This window comes from Chaetodon auriga, chromosome 10 (genome assembly GCF_051107435.1).
Source record: "Chaetodon auriga isolate fChaAug3 chromosome 10, fChaAug3.hap1, whole genome shotgun sequence".
NCBI lineage: Eukaryota > Metazoa > Chordata > Actinopteri > Chaetodontiformes > Chaetodontidae > Chaetodon > Chaetodon auriga.
Window position 1 is genome coordinate 17,066,448 of NC_135083.1, and position 25,520 is coordinate 17,091,967.

Genomic DNA, 25,520 nt, shown 5'->3' on the forward strand with positions numbered 1-25,520 from the left:
TGTGACTGATTGTCACATATCATCATTCACTCTGAATCTTCTAAATACCAAAATTCAGATAAAAAATCTCACCCGCACATATATTTATTTTTGTTTGTTTACAGTGCATCATGTCTTGTTTTGGCACAACAACGCCAGTACTACTACAATTTGTCTAAAAAGGTGGATACATGCATTCCACATTGATAACATATTAAAATGTGTTAAAACTCCGGTTACATATAGGTCCTCCTTCTGATTATCCATTACCACCCTTTAAAACAATACTGTTGAAAAGGCTCTACTGGCACAGTTGTAATGCCCACATTAAGTGTCACACACAGATTTTATGGCTTTCATGCGTCCCATCTCTGTTTCAGCTCATCGAGACTAATGCAATTCATCTTTGACGTGAAAAACCTTCAATCAGTGGTATATTTATCACGGTAAAATAAAATCAATAATGTAACTCCACTATTAAAATCCTTTAATGGATGAAGCAATATACTTAGCTGTTTGCATCATCCTCAAGCTTTAATGCCCAAGACACGATACAGAACAGGGCTTACATTTCCAGTGCCGTAAAGTTTGACTGACACCTATTGTGACATACTGCTTCAGCATACTACACAACATATTAGATTTCTTCGTCGTCTTAGGCAGGATTTAAAAAGAGTGATCGCTGATCCAGCACCTCATACTGTAAAGGACCAGAAAATATGGTCCTCAAAACTGACTGAATTCAGGCCTATATTTCTATATCTAAGGCAGGTTTGGATTTAACCTTCCACAAACAGAACAGTCAGCAATACAATGTCAGATGTGAGCAGCTTCTTTTGTCTGCGCAGGATAAGCATAGTGTATGTACTCCATGTTCCCCACTGGACAACCTTTAGCCATTTTATATAGCATTGAGCGGAGCGATGATTTAGTGCACCCCAATCGAGAAACACTTCCGGAGCCGTAAAAACAACAATCAGCCTCTTTGGATTAAAAGGCCATATGTCCTTTAACAACAACCAAAACAAAAGATGCTGACTAGCAGTAGAGTGGGCAAAATAAAATGATCCACTGACATCGTCTCTAATGCTTTTAATCTTCTTGTGATATCTTTATAGCTTTTAACCTTGCTTTGTAAGGCAGACAAATCTCCCTGTTTGGCTCCATGTTAGTTCAAAGAACAGCATTTGGATCCGGATTTGGAAGCATCTGAGATGTTGTTTCAGCATGGATGTGAATGTGTCATGGTTCTGATACTATAAAGTGTAACTGTAATACTGTTACATGATATCTCATCAATGCCAGTTTTAGGAAGCAAATGCAGTTTAGTTTTTCTGTGAATTGACTGAAGTTCTTTAGAAAACCACTGGCTCGGTGGAAAGGCGTGCTTAAGTCTCCCTTCTTGCTCAAAATCATAAAACAAGCAGCCGGGTTGGTAATTGGTGTTTTTGCTGCGATGGCTCACAATAGTAATTTAAGCAACGTCTTGAGAACATTTGCAGAGTATTCACGTTGTCATCTGTGATGTTTGATGTATCTCGAGCTCCAGGCGAAATTCTGAGGCAAAATTCAATTCAAAAGTTTTGTTTTAGTACACAGATCAGATCGGATTTGTTTCAATAAAAATGTAATAAAATACAGTTAAACACATCAAACAAAACACATAAAGAGCTATCTCACTTTTTTAGTGAGCATATCATTACAATTGCCCTCTGGAAGCAATACTTAGGACATATTTTGCTTTCACTTTGAAAACCAGTTATAGTTTGAAAAGGCTCTAATTCATCCACAAAGAAAATGAATGTAAGGTCAGTGTGTGATCATTTTAAAGAAGCTATTTGTTTGGGATTCACAATATTGATGGCTAGAGCAATAAGTTCAATCAGGTTCATCACCTTTTTCTGATCCTGAGCAGGTTTAGGTACGATACAGCATGAAAAGTCTGACTCATATCCGGTCAAGTTGCAGTGTTTAAGTATCACATCACAAAGCTCATCTTATGGAGTCTGCTTTTTAATCAAAATGCCTTTTTTGTTTTATAATCCACAATGATCCAGAACATCTAAGCGTGTGTGTCTGAGAGTCAGGGTTCAGGTTTCTTCCCCTGCTTCTGAATCAGGGGAAGTAAAATTAGATACTAAGATCTACATGTCACCAAAATGACTACTGCACGGCACATGTGCAACACTAGACAGGCCAAAATATTCATAACCAAAGCTTAACGAGACTCCGCAAAGTCTTGAGCAAACGTATTGCTTGTGTCTGAATCTGTCAGTGTTTGTGTGTGTACTTGATGTCTGTTTGCATGCCGACCTAGCCTCAGATTGCTGTTTGAGGATGTAATTGCTCTGCTCCTCTCCTCCTCGGAGTGGCCCAGGATGGATCTGCGCGGGCTGTTTAGCAGTCAATGGCCGGTGCAGATTGTAAACAGATCTCCCATGAATTGCGGGTTTAGCGGTTTTGTGAGTCTCCAAACAAGGTTCTACCGATAACGCCATTCTCTCCCTGACAAAATCAGCCACTTTGCTGCAAGGGTGTGATTTGAGAGGTGCCAGTCAATGTGATTGACAGCATTAATCCCCCACAGGAGCAAATAGGAGGAGAAAACAAACCATGCCCTTATAGAAAACATGTCCCTGTTTAAATCCTACTTTGGGTAAATATTTCACCCATCAAACTGCACAGCCAAGAACAGTGGAGGTTATTAAGAACAAAGGCTGCATAATTGACCAAATTAATGTTTAAAGAAACACACACATTCGCTGTCTTGGCATAAATGACAACCCAATCTAGGACACCATGCTCCACGAGCACAAGATGACTTCTTTTACATTATATACATGCAATCCAATGCGGAGCTGTCAAAGACAAACTGTAAACAAGTGATAATGAGAAGGATATCTATGCATACATGGAGATTTTACCTCATATAAAGATAAAGACTGGCACGGTAATTGCCAGTGATGCCATTACTTTCCTTTTGCTTTCTAAATTCATCCTTGATTTGTGTGCTGCCATCCTGATTAAGACCTGAGACAGTTGCACAGCTCTGACATACAAAGCACACTGTGACTTTTAAATTAAACATTAAGCTTTTCTGGCCAGTAGGAAAGCAAGTCATCAAGAATTAAGCACACATATTAATTTTCCAAGAACTGGCGGTTATGGGAACGTCTCGCAGACAGTGACGCTAATTTACCTGAAGCTGACAGGACATCCATATTTAATACAACACAACCGCGGTCAGCCAAAAATCCTGCTTTCTAGAAATACTTCAAACATGCATACATCCTTCATACAAAATGTCCAGTATTGCTGAATGAAAACACTCAACATGACGTCACGCACCAGTCCATGTCTAAAGACAAAACCACTGACAGAGTATTTCAATTTCATGGGGAACAGTGTGGTAGCTGTGATAAGGCTGATGACACAACCAAGACAAACACTACAGATTTGTGGAAACTCTACGGTGCGCTTCACAAAGCTTCCAGTTTACACAGTCAGTTTGACAAGAGAAAAGTACAAAAAGAAAATTTCAACTCAGAAAATTAGAATTACACACCAAAAATTTGCCCTTTTGATACTAAACTATTTGATGCTATTTGGATTGTTTCCAGTTTCATAATTACATTTCAGCAATTAAAGAGTATCTTTACAGAAGCCAAAGTGGCTCTTATCATATTCACAGTTACCTTAACAAACTACACAGTTCTGTCAGAGGACCTGAGAGCCAGAATACATAAATGAGGGTTATAATGCTTAAACTAAGCTATGAGTGGCAATTATCAAACAAAATCTATTAATTTCTGTAAATAATTCAATTAAGCCAATGATTTACTCAATGCAAATAATAAACCCTGACAAACACCCATGACAAAATCCCATCTTCAAAGTGTTTGCATAGTCTGACCAACAGCTAACATCCTAAACAGCTTACATGCAACAGCCGACAACATCGAAAATAAAATACAGGTGAACATTTATGGTGATATGAAACAGAAAATTAAGCACTTCTTCGTGCTTCTACTACTATGGCAACGTGTGACTAAGAATAATCAATCATTAAAACTGGCATAGCTCAATTTTCTGTCCATCAACTAATCAATTATTCAACCAAATCTTCCACAGATACTGAAAATTCTAGCACTAACTTATTTACAACAACCTAGTTTATACTTCTGTCTTCAGATAATCAAAGATCAAACGGACAATAAAGCTGAAATGATACTTTTTCCATCTACAAAGAAGTCAGAGGTCACATGACGTAAATTTTATCATCTGCACATATACACGAGGGTCAACATAGACGATCCGCATCCAGCCCAAAATTTATGGCTGCACAGACTACAAGCACCAACTGCATACATCGCCTGAACATCCACCTCTGCAGAGACCCAGTGCAGTACAAAAACAACTGCATGCATGTCTGCCATCTCTTCTGTAAGGAAGTGATCCACGTCATTGTGAATACACACTTTCATCAAAGCAAAACGCTGCCCGCGATGGATCTGCACACATCAAAAACAGCACGTTGTGCTGAAAGATGTGCTTAAGATGAGATCCTGCTCATGCCGATCATGATCAACCGACTTTAAAGACGGCTATCTAATGACAGAGATATCCCATGTTAAACACATACAGTAGTAGCAGAATTCCAGTAATCAGTGGGAACGCAGCTGCTACAGAAGCACATGCTCAATCATTTTTTCCGTACAAATGATGTGAAAATGGGCCATTATGGCAAGGAACAAAGAGGATAGGCCCCATGTTAGAGCCAACCCCTCATTGATGCCCTGGTGACTCGGCCAGCCACTCTCCCAAGGCCTATTCCTTGATTAAATGCATAATCCACTACTCCCCATCCCCAATGATTTAGTGTGCCTTTAAATCAGCTTGCGCACACATAAAAACCTCAAATAAAAATCACCAAGAAAAACCATTGCACTCTAACTGTTCTATTAAAATGATACCCAGCCCAGCCTTTCTTCTCTGCAATACCGTTTATTCCACATGAATGCATATCTTCATTTTTTTCATAGGTATGCATATAAAATATTTAAAGTTTAAAATGTCACCGTTGAAACATCAAATGCTGGAGTCTCTCATTAATCAGCAAGGATGGAGGTTCTCTTTTAAGGTTATAACCCTTTGAAAGAGCAAAAATTACATTTTTGACCTTGAAGATGAGACAAACTCATAAACGTAAAATAATTTGCAGTTTAAAGGGGGAAGAGATATCAGTTACCTCAGCCAGCAGTGCTCTGGGTTGTCAGGGGGAGACCAAACAAGTCTCATTTTCATATTTACATCCAAGCTGTTGAGATTAATTTGAAATCACATCAAGAAAAAAAGAAACAAAACTCAGAGAAAACATCAAAAGGGGCAACTGTCAAACTTTCAAATCCACGGGGGCCTAGCTATCTCCCAACGTGTGAAACACAGACTTTTTTCTTACAGTTTTATTAAATGGTGCATGACATTTTCATTACTCAAGGAAATTAAATTGACTAATTTTCTTACAAGCCCTGTACGTCTGCTATTTTAGGGAGGTGCACAGAAGAGAGCAATTGTTTCAACACCTACACAAAAGAAATGCAAACGTGGATGTGCTCTGAGGAGAAAAGTGATTTCAAAGCCTTCTAAGAAATGTGTTCTTTGATGAGTGAATTTCGGGTTTTGATCCTTTTCTTAAAACTGCGTTTTGATCTTATGCCTACACGCTGATTCCTGTTTATTCACATCAACACAACACAAACATATTCATACATACATGCACAGCATTTACAATAAAAAGTCAAGCTTCCATTCGTCTATAGTTTAGTACACCTGAAATTGAGCAGGGCGATGGATGTTGATGTTTTTCTATGTAGATTTTACCACTGGTGTTTAACAGAGACACCAGGACGTAATGGAACTGAAAGCTCATAATCCAAAAAAAGACAACAACACATTTATAAAGTGACAAACTTCAAAGATCCATCTTCAGGCTTTTTTATTCGGCAGCAGTTGAGTCATTAATCTTGGAAAAACTAAAGATCAGTCCAACATTTCTCTTCCATATGCTCTCTGTGGTAAGAGTCTTAGCACACACTTATTTCAAAAAGCGTTTACGGGGAAATCATGAAAAACATCTTGATGCACTACAGCACGATTAGAGAGATGGTCCATATAAGTAAAAGAGATTGAGTGCCAAAAGAGTGAAGCTTTGCTCAGACACTGCGAGGACGGCTGAGGAAAATATGGAGTCAGCCAGGACCTCGACATTGCTCCTCCTCTGGAGATGAAAAGGCTGATTACCTTCACCTCTCAGGGGTGTAAGCCACATGGCTGACAACATCATTGGAAAATAGACTACTGAGCTCCTTTGGGCCCTATAACAGCTTACATTTAATGTGGGGGGGAAAATTCACACTAAAAAGGAGGTGACACCGCAGCCATACTCTCATATTGTTGAATACATTATGAGGGAAACCACTTATTTCTTGTTGTTGGTTGTGAAGCAGTAATGGGTGAAAAAGGATGAAAAAATACTGTGTCTGAAATGAACTGGCTTGCGTTGTGGGAGTTAAAGAGGATAGTTTGAATAACACAGATGGTTTTCAGCTACTAATGACAAGCTGCATTGCTGTTTAAGATGTTCAACAGGGTATCCGTTCTCCCTATAGAAACTAAATAATACATCACATGTTGGAGGATTTCTGCAATATTTTTGTGTAGCCGCTGCGGTTGAATCGCAATTCAATTTACAACTCCTACCGAGCACTGGAATTACCTGCATAATGTACATCTGAAAGCTTCTATAAAGAAACCCGGCATGATTTAAAAAGACTTTTCTTGATTCTGAACACAACAGTTGCTGCTCAGAAACGCTATGACTCAATGCGAAAAAAAAAAAAAAAAAAAAAAGTTGAAGCTATTAAAATAATCTAAACCAAAACGGTAATTGTTTTTAAGTTCTCCACTGTGTATCAGTGACACATTTTGAGTGCCACTGGATAAAAAATAGCAATTCCAAAACGATATCCCACTAATCCTTTGATGAATAAGCGGGAATCCTCTGTATGACCTCTGTGTTCGTCAACAGTAACCACAATTTAGTGGCTGCCTGAACTCTATTTCAAAGGTTACTGAATTAACTTAAAATTACTTACAATGCTATTAAAATGCTGAGCTCTTTTGTTGTGGCTATAAATTAATTTAAAACCTCAGCGATTTGAAATATTCTGAGACATGTCGAATGGGGGGGCGGTGTAAAAAGAATGGCAGAAGTGGGGCTTTCTCAATGCTTTTGGCTTGGCAAATGCACATCTTGAATGATGAGAAAAAGAAATTGGGCTTAACTGGAAACATATGGTATTCCACTGGAGAGGAAGCCTTCTTAAGAGGATCAGGGCTGTGTAATAAACAGAGACAGGAAAAGGGCACGTGTGGCGGTTTGGGTGGATGAGGAGTTTTTATAAGGCGAGATGGAGCCAAAGTCTTTTTGGAAAGAAGCGGTGGTGGCTCTCTCAACCTCTCTTGATCAGGGACACTAGAAGCTAACGTAACAACAGAATACTCAGAAAACATGAATGAAACACACACTCGTTCACAGAAAAGCCACGGAGGGACAAAGTGAGTTACTCACTCTTATTTGCCCGTTATGTCTCTAATTATCACTATCAGACTGGATGCCCTGGTTGTACCCTGTGTACTTTTGTAATTAGAATTAGGATTTTTTGATCTTGTCTCTATGCTGTTCTTGATATGATTGCTGGGAGGAAAGAAAACTGCAACTCCCAATAAAGCATCGTACTGTGTCCAAACCTACAAATAACTGTTTAAGTTGACAGTTTTTGATAGCTATTTGTATTTTACATGACATTTTCTTTAAATATTATTTAATAAGAATCATAAAAAACATATACATCATGATATTTCCGACAAACTTTCATAGGTAAGCCAGTAACCAGGATCTTTTGGGCTTTCAGCATGCTGGTGTCTAGTTTGTATGTACTCTGCACTAGGGCATATGTCTGTGCTGTAATCATAACAACAATCTTTTACAGATTGCCCATAATTAGAAAAGCTCCTCTCCAAACCAGCTCCATGTTAAGAGCATGATTGCAGCCAAATTGAGCAGTAATTTGTACGATGTGGACGTGGGTGCTGTGTGAGGGGAGAAGTCTGATGGTTTAATGCCACTTTTATCTGGCCTGGATAGCCTGCCTCACTCAATCTAAACACACGGACCTTCGCATCAGACTGGAAAAGGGCCTCTGTGTTGCATCATGGTGAAACAGACATCAAGTGGATTAAAAAAACGGGGGGTGAAAGGCAGAACCAGTATACAGATTTTCTGTCCTCAACAACCCCAGGAGACCCATTGTGGATGCTAATGGAAACACTTGCCCTACTATTATACAAAACCTAAACATCACCTGGCATTCTGTGTGTAAAGAACAGATGTACTCATTATTATTCCACAGAGCTTATCAAGGCCATGCTACTGAGAGGTCCAATAAAGACTGTCCTGTTACTGTACCAACATTTATTCTCTGCTGCGATGTTTGTACTTGGTAATGTGTTTATGAACCTGAATAAGAACTGTGCAACTTCATCGGGACCTCTGATACAGTTAAGGCCATTTCGGACATAATGGTGTTCGTCTGCAAGCTTTACCAGAAGTCTGGGCGTTTTAGTCTTATCTTCATCAAAGAAAACTCCAACTATTTTAATCTACTTGTAGTCACTTTAGTCACAAACGTTCACACATTCGCTCTCATCTGGGCAAAAGCTTTCATTTTGTGTCATTTTAGTCAAAGGATTTCACATTAGATTTTATCTTTTCATTATCTGATGAAAAACACAGGTTGAATGATTAAGAATGCAGCTTTGCAGAAAGTACCTGGTCTAGCGCTCTGATGGTATGGTAACACATCAACTTTCATTTTGATGCTGTATATCAATCCAAATTCATTTCAATAGTACTGCGAAGGACAAATAAACGCGGCACTTTATGTGACAAAGTACATGTCAAAATACATCAGTTAGTAAGTTAGCTGCTCAGGTGGTAGGTGCGTGCTAGGCTGCTGTTTATGACTTAGACAGAGGCTCCTTTGCAATCTGTCTGAAACATCAGTATTTCCCATACAGTGTGCCCTGCTACTGTTTCACATCGGCATGCCCAGATAAAACCAACACTTGCGACATTGACCTCCATGCTGACACACACGCGCCACCCACACACGTACACGGACTGAAGAGTGTACAACCAACACGTCGTTCAGGTCATTGACAACATATTTTTGTGCCTTTAAAAACTTCTTATTATTGTATTTCGTGATGATGTCCTGCAGTTTGGATAAACAACGTTTGCGAATTATGAGCTTTTGACTCGTTTTGAATAGACTTTATTTTTGGTGCAATGTACAATGTTTTTGTCGTTTGGACAAAACTTTTCACCGCCACTTTTCTTTTTAACACCTTTTCCACACCCTCTTATTTATTTATTTTTTTTCCATTTTCAAACTCATCGTCTTCATCCCAAACCCATCCTGACTCATGTGACATCACTTGAGGTGATTTATCACACTATGTACAGCTCCCTTTGGATCCAAAACATGCTTTGTACAACATTTCTTTCATATGCAGTAGTACTGCAATCAGCCTTTGAGAAGTAAAATCTCAAAGTGTTTTAAGAGTGCTTGGTACGGATTGCCTTGCTAATGTGCAAACAAAGCAGGAATGCGATTACGTAGAGCTATGACTCAAAACAGCATTTGTAATAGCATTAATTGTGCAGCCTGAGTTTTTGTATTAGTGACTAACAGGTTAGTCAACAGAGCAAGTAGGTCAAACAAAAGATGCCTCTGTTTAACTTTCACAACAAAATAAAAAGTCATGAATTTACAAAGATAAATAAATATAACAGACACATACAGAACACAAAGAAAAAAAAACACTGGATCATGTCAAATACCATGAACAAGGTGTGACAGCTACAGTATGAGCACACCTGTAACAGAAGCTGTTTTCCATTACATAATGAGTAGCTCAATATGTCTTTATTATGCTTCATCACACTCTACATTTTGTTTTTAACGTATTTAAAAATACAAGCACTGAGCGAAACAGCAGCATATCAAACAAGGAAATCTCTAAACGGAGTGGAAAGACTGGACAGCTGATGGCTGCATGTTGGCTGTATCAGCGAAGGTATGAGAGAATGTCTCTTTCACCCACCATAATTACTGCTGCCAATCCAGAGTGATTTTATAATTCCAAAATCCTGACACTTCACAAAGACTCTATAATTGCATAAGGATGGCCTTTCACACTTCAAAGGTCTATTAATTATTTTTTCCTAGGACCTGTCCTGAAATATATTCCTCTTTTTCTGAAAGCCACCTCATGAGAAGATGTGGAATTTTTCATGAAAACATGAAAAATATCCACTTGAGATGACCACTTACTCTCCGCTCCTGCCCTCAAAAACATCCCAGAATAGAGCACTGATGTGGTGCTAAATACACATTGAAGCTTAAAGAATTTCAGAAATGGATCGAGAGACGACAGCTTCAAGTCCAACAGGCAGATTCAAGAGGAGCAAAGGTCAAAACAATAACTTTCAACTGCAGTCTGAAACCTCATGAGCGGAGGTGAAAACAGATTTGCTTGGCATCAGCTTTGGGCGCCTTTCACTGACAATAAGCCTAAATGTAAATCTACTCAAAAGGGACACTTTGATTTGAAACATATTAGTTAAAGGTTAGCAGGTCTACATTCACCCACAATGCTTGCCAGGTTCAAGACAAACTACTGAAGATTTTTGGCTCAGATACGTTTCTTGGCCAGGAATGTCTTGTCGTCACATTGGAGCATCACTACTGATCTGAACCACATTTCAGACAACTTTACACGATGCAGACACTTGTGGACAGTATGCATTAATTCACAGAGTCAGAGTCAAGGGGATGTCCATGATCCGCAGGCAGAGACTCAAGCTGAGGCAGACAGTGCTACTTTCTGGCTAGTGACTCCCTGCCAGCCAGCACCTTAAATGTACAACTGGCTAGTGGCTAGCCACTAGTGGACATACTGCTTGCATACACAATAAAAACATCTGCTACTGGAAAAGCATCAAGCTCAGTATCTGTGAACTAATCTATCAACTGAATGCTGCAAACAAGTTTCACTGGACTATTTTTGTTGGATCTTGTTGCTGACAACAGCGCAGAAGGAATGTTGCTGTGTGTAACAATGGGCAGTCTGAAACTTTTTTCTGATGAAAGGAAAATGCTTAAAGGAAAAAAGGGATCTTATGATGAATGTCGCAATTACTAGTAATGGGGCATGCAGTGACTACAGCATGTGTGTGCCCATTTCCCAGAAAAACATGAACTCTTTATTTCATGAAATGCTGAGAAGTCAACAAAATCTTATTTTGTTCCTCTAAGGCAGGTGCAACAGGTGTGAATCCTTGTCTTTAAACCATCAGATCATATACAGCCACTGAACCTTAAAATATAACGCTGCACATGCAAGCACAGTCCCCCAGTCCTTTACAAAGTAAAATCTGGTGCTTATCTCGAGAGTGAATCTGTTTGTTTGCTTCTTCAGAGTAAAAGCCTCTCTTGTCATGACTTGACCATTTTAGCTCCCGTGGCAACAACACATCGCTGCTGCTAAATACAAAACTAAAACAATTTTTTAACTTTGTCTTTCCAAAGACGTGTTTTAAGTGATCGTCATGTGTGGTTGTGCCCATCAACAGCAGAATGCAAATTCTCTTTTAGCCTTCAGGTGTTTATGAACAAAGGCTTACAGCACAACATCCATTCACAGAACTGGAAGACTAATGACATCATTCTAAATAAAGTTCGTTAGCATGTTGCTTTCCAGCCAAGTGACAGCTTCAGATCTGCTCACTTAACAAAATTGATGAGATCCATTGCCAAAATGGTGCCCTTGACAGACATTGAAATGATGGCAAGCACTAAGTTTTATGCGCTGTAGTTGACTCCAACATAACCACGCTACAAGCTCGGATCAACTAGTCAACCCATATGGCATCCAGAGAGAGTGCTGGCATCTTTTTCTCTCTTACACAAAGACACATTCAGTCCGAAACGCAGCCTCTCTTCTCCTAAAAAGCGAGACAACCGTGTTAAAAGTTGGTTGTCCATATACTGTAACTTCCTAGAAGTATCACAACTAGGGATACAAAAAGAAATCCAACAGAGAAAACACCCGTTTATTTGGTTCAAAACTCCAGCAGCCTGATTGTTTTAGATACACAAGAGCCACACATTTGGGATTCAAGAGGAAGAGGGAGTGGCAAAATAGTATTTAAACAAACAGACAGACATAAAATATTTCTGGAAGATGCTAAAATCCCTGCAGAGCACCAAAAGCATGGGGCTTAAAGATTTACTGCAGTCCTCTTATCTGTCATTACTGACGAGTGTGAAAGAGACGCAGACATATTCTACTTTTTGCATTTCTGTTCTGATCCCAGTCCAACTCTATTAAACATTTGTGTTTCAGAGGATGCGTCAACTTCATTCTCAGAGCACAACTTGGATTTGAGAAAAAAAAAAAGAAAAGAAAACTCTCAGAAATTAAGTTCTTTAAGACCATCTTTCAACCCCTTCTGTTCTTAATAAGAGATCTGTTTCTTTTTGTTGTTTTTTTTCTCATAAAGCTGTGCAATGTATGAAAGCCTTGGAATGAAAGCCAGTACAATAGCATTATGGAACAAAGGCAGGAAGGAGATTGAGGGGAAAAACAGGGGGAAAATGGCATCATCTCTAAACTTAATGAAACAGCATCCTTTCATTTTTTCTAGTAATTATAATAAAGATGGAAAAACATAATAAACGTCTCCCTGCCCCCACCTGCTAACAGTAATTATAATAGACTCAACAATAAATGGTAAAGCAGCACAGAGCTGCATCTTGGGAATTCTCAGGAGTCTGTGGATTAGCTTGAAAAGCCTGAATGATTAAAATACACTAATTAAAATTTTGTGTTCCTTGGTAACTCGTCTTCCAGGGCCCCTTGTGCTGGCAAAATGGGAATAAATGTGACAAAAGCAAACACTCTTTTGGACCTGAATAAATAAACAAGTCTAATCAACTTAGTATTTTTACAGAGCAAGTTACATAAAAACTTCCTTGATGACCTTTCCTCACACTTGTATTTTGCATCCACCAGGACAATAGCAAGAATATTTTGATTATGTTGTTCTAATCAAGCACGACTTGCCAGACATACCAGACAGGTTAGATGTCCTATTATACTGCTTTTGGTGAGGCAGTTCAGCCGCAGTTCAGTGACTTCTGATATTTAGACTAAGTTTGACATCAGTGGACAAATGGCTTTGTTACTTAACAAACTTTATGTTAAATCATACAGTACTTATCCACAACGCAGTCTCTACATAATCCAGAACATGTTACACATTACTGTTTTGAAGATGATGAAATACATTATACATTTTGGGAGTTTCTACACAATACCCGGTGTGTGCCATAGGTGTGATGAAAAAGGCAAGTGCAAGCTTGTTTGAAACACTGAGGCGGAGTTAATCTATAGTTAAAAGATCAGACAGGGAGGGATCAAAGCACTGGAGGCTGCAGTTAAAATCAAATAGCTGCCATGTAATCTACACAGGAACCAATATCGCTCCCTTTGCATTTACTAGGTAATGCTGGAAAACAAGCAAAATGATACCAGAAAGATGTTTTTTTTTAATCAAATACATTTTTACATAGCGAGAAACAGGCTTAAAGAGTGCCTCCACTGAGGCTCTCCCCACGGTCCCCCTCTACAGAGAGCACACGCTCAATCCACTTATATTATGCTGTCTTTGCAAATAACATCAAACTGTTGTTTAAAGTCAGCGGGGATAATATCGTGATATGAAAAAGAAATCCCCCACCTTGCAGTAGCCTCCCTCTCTTATGTACCACAAATGGGGCAAATCGGTGCCATGGTAGCACCACTGAAAATCAAAAAGACACAATGAAAATGAGTGGATTTACTACATGTTGGGCCACTGATTGTGAGGGTGTATAAATAAACTTGTTTGCACTATTTTAGAGAAAACAATTACAGGCACACAAACACACACACGTTAATGTAGAGGTGTACTGTGCATCTGGCTGCAAGGGCTGCTCTTTGTAACAACAGTAAAGAAGACGTCACGGCTCTGGATCTGTCAGTCAGTTGGTGCTTTGGCTGTTGTGAACCCTGTCTGGTCACTGGGACTTGGCCCCTTTCTGCCAGGGCGTCAAAATAGAGCTGTGTTCAAAAACGCCATAATCCCTGCCGGTATTACCGATGAGGCTAAAAAGATTCAAAAAGCCTGCTTACAAATTTAATTACCTTTGCAGTTAACCAGAGCTTAGCAGCCAATGACCTGATATTTCCACTGAAGACTAGCTAAGGAGGGATGGATTGGAGACGGACGCGCCGAGTGGGCCACAGAGACCGGCAAGCGTGGCAATCCAGGGCGGCTCAGAGGCGTCCGGTGGGCATACTCAGTGCCAGCCAGGGCAACAACAGCACACATGTGGCCCTATCTTCTGCTAGAGTGCAAATTAGATACAGTTGATTAAAATATTGAGTCATTTCACAGTCACTGTTGGGGGAATAAAAGGAGTGCAAGTACTGAAAACGTGCCATGGTGTGTGTGTGTGTGTGTGTGTGTGTGTGTGTGTGTGTGTGTGTGTGTGTGTGTGTGTGTGTGTGAGCGTGTTTGTATGTATGAGACAGAAAGTGAGAGAGAGGAAAGGGGGGCTGTGGGAAGGAGTAAGACCAAGCTCTCTTAAATTCCAACAATGCACACATTTCTCATTTATATAGATTCCCTTTGACAAATATGCCCTTTCCCAAAGGACAACATTGAAACACCTCTACTTGCAATAGCAGAGGATTCTCAGCAATCAATCAGCACACGGCAGCACCACAAGCAGCATGCAGCGTCGTACACTCGTGTTCACGAGCAGCATGTTCTGCAGGCACCGCTTAACACCCATGTCCCCATTTTTTTCCAAGAAAGAGGAAAATAAAAATGAAAGTTCTTTGTTCACCAAAAAAGTGAATATGACTCGTGGTATAAAAACTTCTGCCTCACTGCAATATAACAAAAGAAAATTAACACTTTGGGGTTGCCCTGGTAACCTAATTGCATCACAACACTGCACACAGGAGCCAAAGTAACTGAATTTTGATGAAAAGGCGGTGATAATTTACGGCATTGAGAAATTAGTTGCCGTGGCGACGCGTTAATTACATCTCAAATTAACAATGCAAGTGTAGTGAAATTAAATATAAATCATATTTTCTGCATAAATTACAGGGGTTGATTAGTGCGGGCGCCAGGAGAGAGAGGTTGAGATTCCAAGGGCCTGTCACATCCCCCTCCTCCTCCCTCCCTCTCTCTTTCTCTCTCTCTCCATCTTTCCCTCCTCCTATTCCTCAATGCCACCTCCCCACTCCCCCATCCTGACTGGTTCCTTTAAAGACAGGGACTGGATTACACCAGAGGACACAACTCAACCTGAGCATGTTTGCATTTTTACAATAAATTAATCAATGCAGGGCAAGTAAAGCTGGCCTGGCATCTTGGTGGATTTACGTGTTTTGTGTTATGTGTCTGCAAACACCTCTGCTTTGGTCAGAACATGTGTTTTGCTGCAGTCACGAATGCACATTTGATATATAGCTGTGTGTGTACATGTGTGCAACTGGAATAGTGAGCTCTAAATTTGGTATAAGTGGGACTATTGTACGAGTGTGTGTACATGTCTCAGTTTGTGTGTTTGATGGGTGGGGGGCAGTTAGGCAATTCAGCACTTTGAATCCATTTTAAACTCCCCACACTGATATGAGAAGAACTGTCACCAAGTGCTGCATAATGCATTTATAAGTGCGACGTAAAAATCTATTATCGGTCACACCCAGACTTATTAACACAATGCTCAGTGCACACTAATGATCAAAGGTTAATTATTGAAATCCAAGCCTTTCAAACTTCAAAGGTTTGCAAGGTGTACTGTATGTTTAGGACGGAGCACATCTACAGTTTCTCTACATATACAGTGTCTGCCTGTGTGTATGTGTGTGAAGGAGTATGTGCGTGTGTTTAACTGTTTATCTGAAGGTTGTGCATGTGTAGGAAACACAGAAGAAGGGAGACAGAACGCATAGCAGAGAGGGAAAGTGAGTTTCTCCTCCCCACAATTCCTCATGTGGCCCAACTTCCCTTTAAGCATCACAAACAAGCCTCAGGAGTGATGTCAAGGAGGGAGGGTGGGGGTACTGAGCTGAGAGAGAAAGCTGAGCGCAAACACAACAGCAACAGGAACCAACTTGAGCCATCTAAATTATTCATACACCAGATGGATACGTTTCCCCAGGATTTCACACTAAAACACAGCTATTCAGCTTCCCTACGCGTTACTCTGTCTATTCAACGGACGGCGCCGTGAATCAAGATAACTATCACTTTATCTAAATCGTTTCATGTCTGATTCATATCAACTCTGAAGAGTGGAAGCCCCTCGACACTGTGATCTCACGTTTGTTCTATTCCACAGGCACAATGAAGGGGGAACATGTTCTCTTTCCTCTGTCTTCAAAGACGTTGGCACTGCTATGACCTTGTCTGAAGGATATTATACAAATCAGAGGGTCCTTAGAGACGCATGTCATGTATATCACTGACTACACCTCACCCGTGTGATGTGTGCATGTAGGCAGCCCAAAGGTGCTGGGATTGGGGGGAAAAAAATTATTTATCATATATACACAGTGGTATACAGTGCCAAAACTTCCAAAACTCACATGATCCTTTCAAGCATATTAAGTTAACCTTAGAGTCCTGGAAATCCCCTTATGCTTTTTTACATTTTTTCTTATGTTACAGAGAACTCAAAACAGTATAATGTGACTCTCTCTTCCAAAAAGAAAACTGTGTTGTGAGCTAAATGTTGTAAATTAAACTTTGTGTCAAAAAAAAAAAAAAAAATGTAATAAATAAATGGAAAAAAAAAAGACATTTGTTGAAATACTTTCAAATGTTGACCTTTTATTTTAGTAGCTAATAAGCTTCCATTTCCTGCAGGCACTGTGGATGCAGCACAAGCTGGCTGAGTTCAACAGGCTGGTTTTCGAACGTTTCTCTGCTGCTTTTTAATCTTTACTAGTTAACGTTAGCTATAAACTGGGGAAGAAAAAAACTTCACAGTGCAACTCAAAGGCTACCAGCAGCTACCAGCAATTTTTAAGGCGGAATGTTTTCGTGCATGTTGCAACCAATGCATATGAATCAATCAATACACTTTAGTGACATTTGATTTTACTGGCTCTTTTGCATGGCATACCTTTAGTGATGGTTGGATCTACAAGTGCTTAAAAATGTTGAAGATTTTAGTGGCCCAGACCAACAAACGGAATTCCAGTTAAATATTATCTGATTATGGACTCTATTTTCCCATGTTTTTGTGTCCAAGAAACTAATGGAGAAAACTATTTTTGAAAGTGGTCCAGTATCGAGCGAAAGTGCTGCAGTTGGCAGCCGCAAAACAGCGTTTGCACACTGTCAATGTGCGTCCACTAAAAGTGCTTGTTTTTGCCACCGACAGGCTCAGATTGTTGTCAGTGACTGACAACATCATAGACAGGATCCCGACAGACAGACCTTTCTTTTCTTAGATCCTTTTTGTTTAACCAGAAACAGCCACTATTTCACTCTCGCCCAAGCCACCAGACTCCATTTACAGAAAGAGTCGTTTTATCATTGTAAAGCACACTTCTTTCAAACACGACAGACACAAAACAAAGCTCACCAAAACCCCTTTGGTTCATCCTCACACCATTCCAACGATCATCACCAACTCTGGTTGATTGAAAGAAACTTCTAATTCACCGAATCACAAGAGGAGCGAGAGACAGAAGCAGCGAAAACAAACTTTCTTAGCTTGAAGAAAAAAATACACAAAATAAAGTGTTTTCATTTAAAATCACACAAGAATGTACTCAGGTTTTTGTGCTTCCAATGGGCTTTTTCACAACTGAGTAACTCCCTCTGTCCCAACAAATAAATTCCACAATTTGTCCAAAATCTCAGTTCTGCAACAATTCATTCATGTGACCATGACACAAACCATAATAGATGGGTGTTGATAGTTTAATGACCCAGCTTGCCAATGGATGGATTATCATTTTGTACACTCCCATGAGAAAAATTTCGTTCTAACTTCTTTCACAATGCATGCTTAAATTCAGAGACACTGTATTTATAACAAGTTGGTGAAGCTAACAGTGCCAAGTTTTAATATATGAAAACAATCAAATAGCCATTCATAAAGAAGATCTCTGGCTTCTGTCAGTTAAGGATTCAGCTTTGACATGTTAACGCACTTACTCAAAAACACAAATATTATGTTTACGGTGTTTCTGCTGCCACAGCTATTAGTGGGCAGCAAACTAATCACAAATACCTGTCAACTAATCCAACCCCACAATAATTACTATGTGGTATCTGGCAGTACACACCCCCCACCCCCTGTCAACAAATTCAACTTTTAATGCGAACTGTCCTGCCTCATTTCATAGAAAGTAACTTCCTGTGCTGGTACAAGAAGGTTGGGATGACCTCAGTCCCTGGGGTGCTCCTCTGCCGTACTCATCCATTTGTGAATGAAGATGACGACTTTTAAAAGGACAAGACATCATTAAGAGAATAAGTAGCCTTTCCAGTGGTCTTTTTGCACCACCCCCCCCCTCTGGAAGTAATTTCGATGCATTTATACAGAACTGAAAGTGCTTGAGAGTGGGAGGGGCAGCAGTTTAATGGTCCAATAATGTCTTAGCCAAAGCATAGTTGTCCTCCCAAGATGGTACAAAAAAGTAACATACTGAGACTGACCAGTTGGACAATTTAAGAGGCAGTTAAGGAGGAGTGATTTAAAAAAAGGATATGACAGCAAGTGCCTATTTTCAGTCAAATGTAGCTCTATATACAGTAAGGTGATGCAATATTACATTATCCACATGAAGGACTTGAATTCCATCAAAATACCACATGTCAACGTGTGACACTGAAACCAGAGATTGTCAAATGACATTTATTTAAGTGGCATATCTTATACTGTAGATAGATAAGGGAAAGAAAAGAGAAAAGGTCAATAAAAACAAGTCAGGAACCTCAGTATGAAGCTGTAAAGGATGCCATCCTCATCTCTCCTCATGTCTTTCTCCTTCCTTCCTCCTCTTGCTCTTCCTCTCACCTTTCAGGTTACTGTCAGGCGGAAAGTGCTAAAAGTCTGGCAAACACAGCAGGCCTCCCAGGCACCTCAGCATCCATCATCCTGTGCTTATGCCACGGGCAGATGAGCTGCAGGTGTGGCCCACCCAGCACCACGTGGGCCATATCAAAAACCTGCCACCACGTCCCTGCCACGGGAAATCGGCACCTATAGTCTTCTGGATTGATAAGCCAAATAAAATCTGCTTCAGATGCAGTGAATTTCTCCTAAATGTCACGTAACCTACTGTATGAAAAAAAAGGCAAGACCTTCCCAACAAGTTTAAATAAACCCTGCAGGATAATGCTGGCTCTCCTGGGGGAACCAAAAGCTGATGGCTTTGAAACAGGAGGGAGGGTATTTTCAGCGGGGCTGCCCAGCATGAGAGATCCTGTATGTCTCACAGCTGAGCTTGTTTTATTGAAAGGTTGTTTGAAAGGCCCTGAACCCAAGACATCAGTGGTCATGTTTGTTTGGCTTAAAGAGGAGCAGCATTCAAAAGCTTCCCTAAAAAGAACAGTTCAAATAGTCAGAGCACAGGAAAGAAAATGAGATGGGTTAGTGCCCACAGCAACTTGGACACATATGCAGGGAAGATTTGTAGAAATTAATAAAATGGCCTCAATATAGCTTCGATTACAGCCTCCTACAAATGTGCACAGCACAAGTATAGTTTAACTGCACTGTGCAAATAAGTGGCAAAACCAGTGCTGTTATCAGGTAATGGACTCAGAGGAAGAGAGAGGGCCTTTGTGAACTTGACACTCCCATTAGGCCCCTACTGGAAAGTGCAGTATTTGATCAGGAGATGGGAATTGAGCAAAAATGAACTGAAACTAGATCCCACATGACTTATTTTCCTGTTGGCTCTCAGCTTTAGGTGTCACTCAGACTTAATAAAGCTCTCCGATTTTCATTTTATCACAGAAAATAGACTGGGCAAAAATAAAATCACTCGGTTTTGCCTTAATGGAGCAAAGTAATGGCGAGGTGAAACTGACACAACACATTTTGTCCATAGTAATACTATCAAAATGAAAGCATATTCACTTCTGGAGTTTTCCAGGAATCAATTCAAACTGAATATTGGCCTTTTTCACAGACTTTATTTCATAATGGTTCCAACAAATACAGCACTTTGGCAATAGCCTGTCACCTCGGGTGATACCAACACAGCTATTTCATCCTATAGAGTTACAGTATTCTCTAGCCCACACCGAACCTCCTCCACCAACCTATAACTCTTATTTTATTTCCGCACTTTATACATTAGAGGTACATTACACCCATCCCAGTAGATAGGATGAGTCCACTTTTACACCCAGGTGTTACATTGCAAGGTTAGGTCATTTGGATGGCTATGACCTTTGATGGCTCAGTCTTCAATGAAAATGATCTGGTGATCTCCACATTGACATGCACACAGATGCCCTTGTGCTGTACATTCACACTATGGTGATAAGGCCAGAGCAATTCACTGGGGAGACATTATGGAAATATTCATTTGGGAATTACGGATTCTAATTAGAACGTAAGGCCATATTTCCCTGTCTTAGGTATGGTGGGGATTGCATGCTTTCCCCCTGACAGGGCTAAAAAAAAGAGGTCTTGACAGGAACAAGATTTCCGTGTATCTTTCCTTGATTTTCTTCGCAGATATTTCCTTAGCTGCTATGTTTATCATCCCAGTCTTCTGTAGAGAATGCTTTGCTCTTAAAAGAAGTAATTAGATCAAGTAAAGTGAGAGAAAAAAATTCCCCACTGAGTCCCAAGTGTTCTGGTATGCGATTAATTATTCTGAGGAAGACAGATGTAAAATTGTGTATGCCCATCAGCGCTAAGACTTTATCATTCATGTAAATCATGAATAAAATATATCCTTGTTGAGAGAAAATGCTACATCTGTTTGGTGCATCATTTACTCCCGGCTGCAAGAAAATAAGCAAACAAATCTGACCTATTAAAGCCTGTTTTCAACACAGTGGACATACAATGTGAATGTGAATCTGAGTATGGTGATTTTTATTTAATTGCATACAATCACTTCACAGAGACCAAAAATGGTTTACTAAGTCTATACTGTTTCACTATCACACATTTGTAAACATAAACTGCTCTTCATTAGTATCAGTGATGCTGTACAAGTTTAAAAATAACATCACAGAGCTAAATTCCTTCCTTCAAGAAGCAACTAAATGAACTGTATTTCATGCATATGAAGCACACGTGTGTCTCTATTTTCCCCAGATGTATGAATAAATAAGTAAAAACAGTCAAGCGACTGTGAGAGTGTCATGGGGATCACGGACGAGGCAATGGTGGTGGCGGAGGTCGAGCCACAAGCCACCGGGACGGTAGCGTCTCCAATCGCCCCTGGCGACCATCACGTTGCCATGCTCCGGAACAGACAGGCTTGCTCGCACAACAGATGGAACTAATGATGCGAAACAAAAGAGATCATTTCACCGTGGTCCTCTAGGAAGCCACAAAGAGAGGCTTGGAAGTTTGAATGATGGGACCAGGGGACTTGCACGGGGTTAGATACGAGCAGCCTTTTTTTTACTGGAGGTGGCTCGGATGAATAGGAAAAAAAGGCCTTTGATGTTCCTTACAGAAAGCGGCATTAAAAAAAAGTTAGCATAAAAAATAAGAGAAACGTTAAGCAACCTTCAACTTCTCCCCAGGATCCCCACTAGGGATGGTTATGTTTCTCTTTTTATGGACTTGATATACAGTCACATATGGGCCATCAGACCTATGACGTAAAAACCTCATGGATGAAAAACAATGATAGAGAACTGACAGTTCAAGTTTTGACAATAATCCCCTGTTCATATCCTCACATGTTAAATTATTCAATCAACCAATTTTACAAAAAACCTCAACAATAACTAGCTGCAGTAATTACATTAAAGTATTCACTCCTCTAGCTAGGTCATCTCATCAGATCTGTTTGAGTTTGATAGCTAACCCTTGTTGCATCTTACCCCATAGAATGATTAGCTAATATCAAGCAAGGTTGTAAAACATCTTATCAAGCAGAGCCACATACATATGTGCACCATTGGATTTTTAGACCGTGTTGGATAACAGTTGTAAACAAACTGCTGTGTCCTGAACTGACAAAAACAAATCAAATTTGAGCGGAGGACATTTGCATATCCTGAGGGACAGGATTAGATTTAGAGGTCATCTCTTATGAGCCAGTCCTCAGCAGACACCAATGTAATGTTTTTTATGTCAAGTACATTCAAATGCAGCCCATGTGAGTCCAGTCTGTTTTCCAAGTCAGACAGTCAGAGAGTAGGAGCGAGGCTCTTTAAATACACTATGTGAACAGAGAGAAGCCAAACACCTTGGGATGGGATTTAACCAGGATGGAGCGGAGTGGAGCCCAATCCATGCCTATCCACACATGGAAAGGATCACTGGGAAAAGTTCAGCTTCGACACTGACACAAACAGCAGAGCAAGGCCTGTATTAGAGTCAGGTTAGCAAAGATAACACTATCATCCTGATCCCCATGGGTACCAAATGCCGGGCCTTGCTGGCAAATAAAGCTACAGTGTCTTGACTCCTTGGCACATTAGCTCTGATTACAATGACCTTCATTATATCAGCTACCCTTATTACAACACGTAGAAGGCGTCTCTCCCCTGGGCAAAGCACAGTGGGGGAAAGAGTAAGAGAAAGCAGTGAGATTCACTAGTAAGGCTTGGGCTGTGGAAAACAGTCCTAAGACCTGTACTGTAACGTGCAGTTGGCACCTGTGAAGACACTCATTCACACATGCTGACTAGTCACTTCACTTGAACAGAGCTTTTGGACATAGTGATGAATTCAGACTTAATGTCTGATTCTACAGTGTTTGTTTGTTTTTAATAAAAACCTTTACAGTGTCCACTCAGCGGTAACAGTACTTGAAATATGAGCATTTGTTTGGATCTACTCTGAAATTTAGTGAGTTTTAAGAAATGCAGTTTGTTCTTTTATTCTACAAACAGTAATTAGTTGTGATAGTTGTCGTATAATTGTACAAGAATCAAACATGTTTTCAGAAGTAAAAACTAATCATTGTCTGTACCGGACCTTTCAACAGCAAATATCACCTCACTACAACTTTCATGTCTTTATAATCCTTGATTCCTTAAAAGAGCCTATCCAGAATGAGCCACAAAATTGTTGACTTGATACAATTTTTACTGATTTCACTGGAAAATAACTCAAGGATTCCACATACTATGTGCACAGATGAGCCCTGTTTAATATGTAACAATGTTGTTAACCTCAATTTCCTTCCCAGTCTGCCCCTCCACAGGCCACATTGTTAGCTTGAGGAAGCTCTTGGCAAACATTTCCACCGTGGTGGTGACTCTCATTCAGTCTGACCACCCTGCAAGCAGGGGGATTCTCTCCCACAGCCCTGCTCATCTCTCCTTCAGGCCCCTGCTGCGCATCTCACCCTCCCTCTCTGCTGGCAGGTGACTCAAAATAACAGACGTTGCCCTGAGAGAGCCGCTTCATTGCATTCACTTAGCGCTGCCAACACTCCCCAACACGGGATGAGCTGAACTGTAGGGGTTCTGAGGACCATCCCTTCAGCCAGCAGGAGGGCGCGATGTTTGTTTTTGTGCTGAGATACAGAGGGTGTGTGAGGGGGTGGGGGGGGATTGCAAATCAGCTTGTTTTGGATTAACAGCAAATCAAGAGATTTTAAGAATTACAAGATGCGCCTCAACATCAAGTTGAAAACAAGAACACCTGTAGGAGGCACAGGATAACAGCCAGACAAAGACACACACGGCATCACTCAGGCTCTTATTCATACATTTGTCAAAGTATAATTCCTGGGGAAGAAGACAGGATACAATAGTAATATAGCCAAGAGTGCACTTAAAAGAATCAGAGTTTAAGCCACGTTGATCCCCTATGACAGTATGTTAAAAAAGCAAATAAAACTGTAACTTAATTATAGATTTATAATGAGCCACTGCACCACTGCCAAAAACAAGTCCCATACCAAGGCAAACAGGCACCTGTCGAATGCTCTCTGCTCGTGGGTTTTCATAGCTTAATTAATCTAGGCCTTGGGGTATCATGACTCGTGCATGCTGCTTGTGTGCATGTTTGAGACAATTAAGTTGTTCCTCGAAACAGAGGTGTAACTTCAACATGGAGCAGAGACACAAATACTGCACATTACAAGCCGCATTTTGTGTTTTGTGAGAGCAAAGTCAATGATCCAATAATTTGTTTCCACTGAAGGAAAGCGAAAATTAATGACAACGGTGTGAAAGGCTTTTACATATGACTGAGTTACAAATCATTTAGATCTCTCTCTGATGGTGAAACAATCCAGCCCCAATTTACACTTGAAATACATATATTTATATTTACCCATCACTTCCCTTAGCTATTGAGTACAAACTTAGAGAAAATATTGGTAAACCGTGTGCAAAGAGACAGGATTATAAGTTTAAGGCTCACCTTCTTGTTGAACAACCTGCGCTGAAGCTCAGTCTGCTGGAGTTATCGCCTCTGGCCGATGCTCACTCTACTGCCATCTGATTTCTGTAGATAAACATAAAATAGCTGTTTGCCATCACATGCAGCTTGTTTGAAATGAGAGATTTAAAGCACTTGATCTTGTGAGGATTTTTCTCTGTTTAAAAGCAACCTCTTGGGTGCAAACAGATTGATGTAAAAAGGTTAAAGTCTGACTGGGGAGCACATAGAATCCTGACACTGTTTTTCAGCCAGGTGTGACCGAGGGAGCAGCTAACATTTTCTGGCGGCAGCTGGTTAAAGCAGAAGAAGAACGAGAGGTTTGTTCTATGAAGATCCAGCAAATGGACATCTCCCCTAAATTCAATTGTTCCTGTTGATGAACTTAAAGAAAAGCTGAAACAATGCAGACAGTGCTTTGGTGTTATTCTTAGTGGTTTTTCGACTCTAAAAGTAGACAAGCACACTGTTTGTATGTTTACTGTGAAACCTAAATGAATGTGGTAATGATTTATTGACGTAAAATACAAAAGAAATAATTGGTGACCAAAATAAATTAGGACAAAAGCATGAAATTCTTATGACTGCTAATTACCAGTTTGAATGAGCCTGATAACTAAAGAGAAAAGGTATTAAATGCACTAACTATTACTATTGCTAATTACATTTCCAATTATGTCACTAATGAGAACAGCTTAATTATCAGCACATTGGATAAATAAGAGTTTTGCTTTC

General features: G+C 40.1%; 1 protein-coding gene across 1 annotated transcript in view; it reads right to left on the bottom strand.

The window, feature by feature from the left end:
* casz1 (castor zinc finger 1) overlaps positions 1-25,520 on the bottom strand; it is a 166,772-nt gene that overhangs the window by 110,602 nt on the left and 30,650 nt on the right. Inside the window, exon 3 of the mRNA XM_076740825.1 lies at positions 24,768-24,851. The gene's annotated coding sequence lies outside the window, so the exon portion shown is untranslated. The remainder of the gene's footprint in view (positions 1-24,767; positions 24,852-25,520) is intronic.